The sequence below is a fragment of the Dipodomys merriami genome, unplaced genomic scaffold (assembly GCF_024711535.1).
Source record: "Dipodomys merriami isolate MVZ:Mamm:240054 unplaced genomic scaffold, mDipMer1.0.p SCAF_294, whole genome shotgun sequence".
NCBI lineage: Eukaryota > Metazoa > Chordata > Mammalia > Rodentia > Heteromyidae > Dipodomys > Dipodomys merriami.
Genome location: NW_027204426.1, coordinates 812,501 through 822,958, shown reverse-complemented (window position 1 = coordinate 822,958; position 10,458 = coordinate 812,501).

Sequence of the window (10,458 nt, the reverse complement as noted above, 5' to 3'; positions counted from 1 at the left end):
AGAAGAGAGCCGGCGATACCTCATCGCTACTCTCGCGAGAGTCTCTCGGACTCTCGCGAGAGTCGCCAGCCCCCGCCATCAGCACCGAATCATTCCCTGTCACTCCACACGGTGTCCAGTAGGTGGCACCCCAAAACAAGGAAAAAGAACGTCAGGCCCAAGATCGATCAAGACACTTAGGAAGGTCTTGTGAGGAAGGAACACCTCCCCCTACACACACACACACACACACACACACACACACACACACACACACACACACACACACACACACACACACACACACACACACACACACACACACACACACACACACACACACCCCAGCACATCCCCGCCCACACAGGTCATGAATGGCAAACCCCTATGGCACAGAGAGACAGACAGACAAAACACATGGGGTGTGGAGAGAGACCGGAAATCAAAAACAAAAACAAAAACAAAAAACATTTTCCTGGCTTGACCTATGAATGGGCCTGGGCTGGCATTCTGTCCTCTGGGCCCTACAGTCAATCCATGGCGGTCGCTCCTCTCTCCTCATCACTGTAATCCTATCTGATATTTGCCAGAGCCGAACGTGCAGTGGGGACACTTTGGTTCATCGATCTAAACTAGGGCCCGGGGCGGAGGGGGTGGTGGTGGTGGAGGGGAAGCCTAGGAAGTCTGTTGCTATAGTTGGTGGCGGCGGCGGTGGTGGTGGCGGCAGTGCAAAGTGTGTGTGGGGGGAGGGGGGGAGGTAGATCACATGCTGCCATACGTGCCTGTGCCTGTGTGGTAGGAAACACCAGCAAAGATCAAGGGGTGCAGGGTGTGTGTGTGCACGCCCCAGTCAGTCCTGGGGCTTGAACTCAGAGCCTGAGTGCTGTCCCTTGGCTCTTGTGCTCAAGACTGGCACTCTGGGGCTGGGAAGGTGGCTCAGTGGTAGAGCGCTTGCCTTGCATGCGTGAGGCCCTGGATTCGATTCCTCAGCACCACATAAGCAGAAAAAAAGCCGGAAGTGGCATTGTGGCTCAAGTGGTAGAATGCTAGCCTTAACCTGAAGAGATGAGGGACAGCGCCCAGGCCCAGAGTTCAGGCCCCACGACCGGACCCCCCCGCCCCCGCGCCAAAAAGAAAAAAAGAGACTGGCAGTCTGCCATTTGAGCCAAAACTCCACTTCTGGCCTTTGGGTTGCTTAATTGAAGACATGAGGCTCACCAAAGTGCAATGCCTATATACCTCTGATCATATAACAAGAAGTCTTCCCCTTTCTTTGTGTTTGTTATCATCGATGTTATTTTGTTTTCTCTTCTCCCCCCCCCCCATTGTTTCTTCCTTCATCTATTTCCGGGAGGGGCAAGAAATGGAGGGACCCAGGATGAAGAAGTGCAACAGTGGCACTCACTAGACACTATGTTGACACACAACTTGTGGGTGGGGAACAAACAGAACTTGAGGGAGGGAAAACCTGTGAGAGAGCCAGGGAAGGGGTGACATTGTCCAAAAAAAAAAAGTACTCTTTTTTAGGGGGTGGGGGGAGATGGGAGGGCAGGAATGGAAACAAAGGAGGAGGCAACAATGCTTGATAAGAAATGTACTCATTTCCTTGCTCGTGTCATTGTAACCACTCTGTAAGTATTTTCACAATTAACACAACTCATTAGCCGGGCGCCGGTGGCTCGCGCCTGTAATCCTAGCTACTCAGAAGGCTGAGAGCTGAGGATCACGGTTCAAAGCCAGCCCGGGCAGGATAGCGCCCAAGCCCAGAGTTCAAGCCCAACGACAAAAAAAAAAAAAAAAAAAAAAAAACTTATTAATTAAAAAAAAAATGTACTCTTCCTACCTCACTTATGTAATGTAATCTTTCCTATCCTTTTTTTTTTTTTTTTTTTTTTTTTTGTCAGTGGTGGGTCTTAAACTCTGGGCCTGGGCGCTGTCCCTAAACTCTTCAGCTCAAAGCGAGTGCTCTACCGCTTGAGCCACAACGCCACTTCCGATTTTCTAGTGCCTCATTGGAGATAAGAGTCTGGTGACTTTCCTGCCCTGCCTGGCTTTGAACCGTGATCCTCAGCTCTCAGCCTCCTGAGCAGCTAGGATTACAGACGCGAGCCACCGGTGTGGGCTGGCATACTGTAACCGTTCTGTATGTCACCATTTCCCTAACAATTTGTAAAAAATCAAAGGAGAGAGGGAGGGGGAGATAACAACCCCTCACGCCTGAGAAGTGAAACCCAACGGGCTTCTAACCGATCTGAGATTCTTTGAAGGTTTTTGCGATGTTAATCACAATCACAAACACAGACGGACAGTTTCTCCAGTCACTCCTTAAGAGGAACGGGGAACAGGGACAGGGAGAAGAGAGGCAGATCCTGGCCTGACCTAGGCGGGAAGATGGAGGGGAGACAAGACTCCTGAACTCCTTTTTCCCCTCACACTCCTCCGTCCAGAGGGTGGGAGCTTAGGGGTCGGCCACGGGGACATCCCACGGTCACAGTCATGCCTCCCGGAGGGGCAGAGGGCAGAGCACAGGCAAGCATGCCAGCTTCCCCGCCCGCCCCTCCCATTCTGTCCCTGGCGGGCTTGGGCGGGAGGCATACTAGTGGCAGCGGGCGGGTGGAAGTAGTCTGACAACTCCAGCTTGCAGGAAGTCAGTGGCTGCTGGTGGTAGGCAGGGAGGGTCCCAGCAGAAAAAGACCAGAGAGAGCGCGCGCGCGCAGACTTTTCCTGCCCAAGGGCAAAAGAGGCCACTTTTGTAAAGACGGGGAGGGGGAGGGGAGGCTGATTCACTCACCCCCACCCCACCCCGCGCGCTAATGAAGTTACAGGAGCTGAGGGCTGGCCGCCCCACCCCCCACCCCGCCGGGGTGTTTCGCAGAGGACGCAGGGCGGGTCGGGGGTGGGGGTGGGGTGGGCTGGTTTAAGCCTGGAGCCCCAGTCAACTCAGGAACTCCAGGCAACGTTCCTTTGTCTTGTAAATGTCGTCATGGCAACGACTTAAGCGCCCTGGCGGAGGGGGGAGGGTGGGGGGGGGGAGGAGAAAGAAGAAGAAACAAACACGCCCACCCCAGCAGGCCTGCCTGAGTTGAGGCCTTGAATTTCAACCTCAGTAGGGCCACTAAACTAATAAAAATCGTTGTAAGAAACTGTTGACGGAGGACCCTCGGGATAGGATGATTAGGCTGTGTACCCGTGAGGCGAGGTGGCCGTGTGTTCCAGCTTCGTGCCAAGAGGTTGCCTTATCTCGGCCTATCTTCCTTCCCAGAATTGAACACAGAGGCAAGCAGGATAATTTCCAGGGGGAAATGAGGCCTGGGAAAGCACCACCAGGAATTCAGAGACAAGACAGCCGGACAGCTTCCTAATGAATGGCTCCACACATCCTATTTTCTTCACTTTTCAGTCCCTCATAAACGAACAGTTATTAGGAAAGAAAACTAATAGGTGGGGGTGGGTGGTGGAAGGGAAAAGAGCAGCTCCCTTCCTCTGAGCTTTTGCCCAAACAATGAGTATACTGTGAGAAAGGAGCCAAGAGTTTCCTCAAAGAAAGGAGGAAACTTACACCGGGGAGGGAAGTAAATTTTAAAAAGAAACAGAGCATGGGTCAAAGCACCACCCCTCCCCCCCCATGCATGCATGGGAAACCAACAGAATCATCTCTTAAACCCTACTACAGGCTCAAGGTAGAGAGTTTACTTTGTTTCTTTTTCCTCTGTGTGTTTTCAAGGTTTCACTTTCATTTCTGGGCACATAACCATTGGGCCTTGCCTCGGTGGGTGTTTCTCCCCCTAAAAGTATCTATCCTGTCTTTTGGGTCTTACTGTGTGTGAGTGTGTGAGTGTGTGAGTGAGTGAGTGAGTGAGTGAGTGAGTGAGTGAGTGAGTGAGTGAGTGAGTGAGTGAGTGAGTGAGTGAGTGAGGCAGCCAGGCAGCCAGGCAGCCAGGCAGCCAGGCAGCCAGCCAAGCAGCCAGCCAAGCAGCCAGCCAAGCAGCCAGCCAGGCAGTCAGTCCAGAGATCTAATGTCTCCCCTATTTTAAACGTACCTTTTGCATATGTGAGAGAAAGCACACGAAACTGGTTTTCTATAGGAACATATATGTGAATACATTCACCATGGAGTGAAAAGATAGAGTCGCTTCCAAATGATATGTACAGCAGAATACCAACACATCGAGATGACTTCTGCAAGAAGCCAAGGCCCACTTTTGAAATCCCATAATGAGGAAGCCTCAGTCAGTGGCCTGGTTTGAGTCCAGGCCTCCACTTAAAAACGACCTTTACTTTGTGTTTTTATTTTTCCCTGTTTTCTTTTCCTTTCTATGACCTCTCCCCCCAACGCCCCAACCCCTTCCCTCCATAGGTCTCTCTTTCTCCTTTTCTTTCTCTGTAGTTTGAGCCCGAGAGTTACTTAATTCTCGAACTTCTGGGTTTTCCTTAGATCTGGTAACCTGTTGGACATAAAAATTTGGGAAAGCCTCAAAACAGTCACCCCCACCCCACGAAAAATAATCATGCTTGTCGCCAAAAGCTTTTAAATGAGAAAACAGTGGTCAAGTGAAGCCAATGAAGGCTGTAATAGCAACCATGTTTCTAGACTACTGTACCAAGTTTTTTTTTAAATATATATATTTTTAAACATATTTTTATTGTGAAAATACTGTACAGAGGGGTTACAATTACATGGGTAAGATAATGAGCACATTTCTTATAAGCATTGTAGCCTCCTGCTTTTTTTCCCCTTCCCATCCCTTCGTATCCTCCCCCCCCCCCCGCCGTCCCCCCACCAAAGTTGTAAAGTTCGTTTTTTGACATAACGACTTGTATATCTCATTGTTTCAATGGGTCCTCCTGTAACCCTGTTTTAACAATTTGTTTTTTCCCTTCCCCTCCACATATATCAACACCAGGATTTTTTTTTTATTAAGCAAAACAACTCAGTTATTCAGCTGTGAGTATGTCCATACAAACAAGATGCAGGAGCCTTCCATGCTGGACTGGCCAAAAAAGGGGGGAGAGCTAGGAAGGTGGCTTAGTGGTAGAGTGCTCGCTCCCCTTGCAAGCATGAGGCCCTGGGTTCGATTCCTCAGCACTATATAAACAGAAAAGGGGAGCAGTGGCACCCTGTGGCTCAAGTGGCAGAACAGTAGTGAGCCTTCAGATGAAGAGCAGAGAGACAGCACCCAGACCCAGAGTCCAAGCCTCACACCCGACGACAAAAAAACTGAAAATAATAAATATATATATATGTTTGTATCACACTATATATAAGCATAGATAGATATATATGTATGTATGTGTATAAATATATATGTGTATATGTATGTATATGCATGTGTGTGTCTGTGTGTGTGTGTCTGGAGAGAGAGAGAGAGAGAGAGAGAGAGAGAGAGAGAGAGAGAGAGAGAGAGAGAGAGAGAGAGAGAGAGAAAGAGAGAGAGAGAGAAAGCCAGAAGTGGTGATGTGGTTCAAATGATACAGTGCTAGACGTGAGCAAAAGAAGTTGAGTGTGATTCCTAGAAATGTTGTTTGATGATACTTTTTGTCCTATTCATGACAGATAAAACTTTCACTAACTTATGTTATGTGTTAGTATAATTACTTCATTTGATGAAATAGCTAATATATATTTTTTACCTTTCTGAGAATATAATTTTAATGAAATAAACTGTAAAATTATTCATATGTGAAAAAAAAGAAGAAGTTGAGTGACAGTGCTGAGGCCCTGACTTCAAGTCTCAGTATTGCCCACCCCCCAAAAAAAATAAAGAAAAAGGAGAGAGAGGGGGGGGTGGGGAGAAGAAAGAGAGAAAGTAAAAAAAGGAAGGAAGGAAGGAAGGAAGGAAGGAAGGAAGGAAGGAAGGAAGGAAGGAAGGAAGGAAGGAATGGTCAATGACCTGTTTTTCTTACCTGTAGAGAAATGCCCCAAACATCTAGAAATTCAGGTTGGGGCAAAGATAAAACAGCTATCTGTACATAACTCAGCTGCCACATCTCTCCCCCCCCCCCCCCCGCCTATCTAACCCTGAAAACACCCATGAAGTCAAGGAGCTGTGTAGGTCTCTCTCCCTTCAAGAGCACCCACACTGTATTAGAGTATGTCCTTGTCTGTCTGTCTGTCTGTCTGTCTGTCTGTCTGTCTGTCTGTCTGTCTGTCTGTCTGTGCCTTTTTTGGGGGTCTGGTTGTCTGCTTGCCTGCTTGCTTACTTACTCCATAAAAACTCCACCAGAGTGACTCCTCCAGAAATTCTTATTCAATGATCGAAATCAAGGGTCCTAAGGGAAGAGTCCCTACATGGAAGGGTAAAAAGTCACTAACCCTCACCTGTGTTTGGTGACAAGAAGAACTCCATACCAAGAGTCTACCTTAATACATGAGGGCAGGGCAGGGAAGGAATAATTTATTCAGGTGATCTAGTCAGTCACAGTAATGGGTCTCTGGTTCCCCGTCCATGTCTCCCTCTGTGTGTGTGTGTGTGTGTGTGTGTGTGTGTGTGTGTGTGTGTGTGTGTGTGTGTGTGTGTGTGTGTGTGTGTGTGTGTGTGTGTGTGTCTCAGATCTAGTTGGACTTGTGGATCTCTCACTTGCTCTCCCTTCCATCTCTTACTCTGTGTGTCTTTCCACTGGTCTCTGGGTCTCTGTCTCTCTGTCTGTCTCTCCTGTGTCTCTGTCCTCTCCCCTCCCCCACCCCTTGCTTTTCTGTGTGGACTCAAGGAAGAACTGTGTTTCAGGCCCAGTGGTCTCTGCTTACTCAGCTTGCCAGCCTGGAACTCGCCAGAGGCAACTTCTTCCTTGGTGTCCCCGAAGGAAGGAGGGAGCAGGAACCGGTGCCCCAAAAGGGACTCTTATCTCCAATGAATCACCCGCCTGGCCACCCGCCCGCCCGTGTCAACCCACACAGAATATGAAAGCCACACATGAGCTCAAGAACATGCAAAGACTCAGTTTAGAGGAGTCTCATGTTGAACATGGAGACTCGGTCTGTAAACAAGATGGATGCCACTCCCATCGCTGCTGCCATTTAGACCCGAGTTTTTAGGGAATCTGTCTACCACCCAGACACATTCCAGCCCACCACCTTGAGAATGTCTCAAGGATGGATGGCTAATTTTATTCAATCATCATCTGGTTTCCCGAAGGAGAAAATGCCTCTGCACCCCCCCTCCCCTGCAGTTCTCTTCCCAAGGCCCCAAGTCGGGGGCGGGGGGGGGGGGGGGTGTGGAAAACAACAACCAAAAAGCATGTAAATAAGCCGGGCGCTGGTGACTCACGCCTGTAATCCTAGCTACTTAGGAGGCTGAGATCTGAGGATGGCGGTTCAAAGCCAGCCCGGGCAGGCGAGACCGTGAGACTCCGATCTCCAATAAACCACCAGAAAACTGGAAGTGGTGCTGTAGCTCAAGTGGTTGAGCGCTCGCCTTGAGCTGAAGAGCTGAGGGACAGCGCCCAGGCCCAGAGTTCAAGCCCCACGGCCAACAAAAAAAAAAAAAAAAAGCACGTATATAATAACTGAATATACGTATATTTATATGTATGTATCACACTATGTATGAGTATATATGTGTGTGTGTGTGTGTGTGTGTGTGTGTATGTATATATATATGTATAAATAAATGAATATATGTGTGCTTATACATATATACGTATATGTATAAATAAATGTTACCCAAATGTTTACAAACAAGACCACACTAAAGCTACCAGCACAACTATGTTTATTGCAGCATTATTTACCATAGCTAAGATATTGGAACCAACCCAGATGCCCCTCAGTAGATGAATGGATCAAGAAAATGTGGTATATATACACAATGGAATTCTATGCCTCCATCAGAAAGAATGACATTTCCCCATTTGTTAGGAAATGGAAAGGTTTGGAAAAAATTATATTAAGTGAAGTAAGCCAGGCCCAAAGAAGCATAGGTCCCATGGTTTCCCTTATTTGCAATATCTAGTATAGGTATGAGTCAAGCGGAAAAGGCCAGATAATGTGATGTTAGGAAAATGAACCCTTAAATATGTATTTTAATGTTTTTGTTTCTTTCATGCATGTGTTTCTAATGCATTTATAAGATTATTTCTTTGTTGCTTTGTATGTCCCTCCCCCACAGTGTAACCCCCGCTTTCACTATATTTGATGTCAGTATAACATGTGGAGGAGATGGGGACAAACAAGTCGTTTAAGGATTCAGGTGGACCTGTTGCAACAATGAGAAGTACAAAATGTCATGTCAAAACCAGCTTTACAATTTCGGTGTGGGGGGGGAGGGGGGTATAATTGGGTGGGGGGAGGGGGGTAAAATTGGGTGGGGGGAGGGGGGAGGCGGGGAAGGGAAGTGAAGGGTAAACAAAGGAGGAGGCTGCAATGCTTGGTAAGAAATGTATGCATTATCCTGCCCATGTAATTGTAGCCCCTCTGTACAGTATGTTCTCAAATAAAATAAAATACAATTTAAAAAAAAAATAAATGAATATGTGTTTATATATGTATATGCATATAAACACATATATATGTATACATATATACATACTCAGGCACACGCACGCACGCACACACATAGATATATAGAGATATAGATATATAGAGATGTATATCTATATCGATACATAGATAGATAGATAGATAGATAGATAGATAGATAGATAGATAGATAGATAGATAGATAGATAGATAGATAGATAGGTAGACAGACAGATAGACAGATAGACAGATAGATAGATAGACAGATAGACAGACAGATAGATAGATAGATAGATAGATAGATAGATAGATAGATAGATAGATAGATAGATAGATAGATAGATAGATAGATAGATAGATAGATAGATAGATAGATAGATAGATAGATAGATAGATAGATAGATAGATATCACGTACATAGACATAAGTAGCACTGTGGCTCAAATGGTACAGTGCTAGACTTGAGCCGAAAATGCTGAGTGCCTGAGTGACAGTCCTCAGGCCCTGACTTCAAGACCCAGGATTGCCCACCCCTCCAAAAAATAGAGAAAAAGGAGAGAGAGAGAGAGAGAGAGAGAGAGAGAGAGAGAGAGAGAGAGAGAGAGAGAGAGAGAGAGAGAGAGAGAGAGAGATGGTGGGAGAAGAAAGAAAGAAAGAAAGAAAGAAAGAAGGAAGGAAGGAAGGAAGGAAAGAAAGAAGGAAAGAAAGAAAGGAAGGAAGGAAGGAAGGAAGGAAGGAAGGAAGGAAGGGAGGAAGGGTCAATGACCCTGTTTCTCTTACCTATAAAGAAATGCCCCCAAACATCTAGAAATTCAGGTGGAGGCAAAGATAAAGCAACTAACTGTCTGTGCCTAACTCAGCTGCCACATTCCCTCCCCCCCCCCCCCGCTTTAACCTTGAAAACACCCATGAAGTCAAGGAGCTGCGTGGGTCTCTCTGTCTGTCTGTCTGTCTGTCTGTCTGTCTGTCTGTCTGTCTGTCTGTCTGTCTGTCTGCCTTTTTTTTTTTTTTTTTTTTTTGGGTCTGGTTGTCTGGTTGCCTGGTTGCCTGCTTGCTTACTCCATAAAACTCCACCAGAGTGTCTCCTCCAAAAATTCTTATTCAATGATCGAAATCAAGGGTCCTAAGGGAAGAGTCCCTACATGGAAGGGTAAAAAGTCACTAACCCTCACCTATGTTTGGTGACAAGAAGACCTCCATACCAATAGTCTACCTTAATACATGAGGTCAGGGCAGGGAAGGAATGATTTATTCAGGTGATCTAGTCAGTCACACTAATGGGTCTCTAGGGATCCCCCTCCATGTGTCCCTCTGTCTGTCTGTCTGGCGCGCTCGTGAGTGTGTGTCTGTGTGTGTCTGTGTGTGTCCGTCCGTCCGTCCGGCCCTCTGTTTGTTGATTCAGGGGAATCTAGTTGGACTTGTGGATCTCTCTCGTTCCCCCTCCATCTCTTTCCCTGTGTGTCTTTCTGTCGGTCTCTGGGTCTCTGTGTCTGTCTGTGTGTCTGTCTCTCTTTGTCTCTGCCTCTGTCTGTCTCTCCTCTCTGTCTCTCTGTCCTCTCCCCTCCGCGCCCCCCCCCCTTGCTTTTCGTTGTGGACTCTAGGAAGAACTTTATTTCAGTCCCAGCGGGGGCTCTGCTTACTCTGCTTGCCAGCCTGGAACCCACCCGCCAGCGGCAACTTCTTCCTTGGTGTCCCCGAAGGAAGGAGGGAGCAGGAACCGGTGTCCCAAAAGAGACTCTTATCTCCAATGAATGGCACACCCTGCTCTGCTCGCTGGGCCGCCCGCCCGCCTGCCGTGTCAACCCACACAGAACATGAAAGCCCACGTGAGCTCAAGAACATGGAAAGACTCAGTGTAGAGGCTTCTCATTTTGAACCCACTCGGTCTGTAAACAAGATGGATGCCGCCGCTGCCGCTGCTGCCATTTAGGCCCGAGTTTGTAGGGAAGCTCTCTACCACCCAGACACATTGAGACACACTGAGACATTGAGAATGTCTCAAGGAGGATGGCTGAAGGATGGAT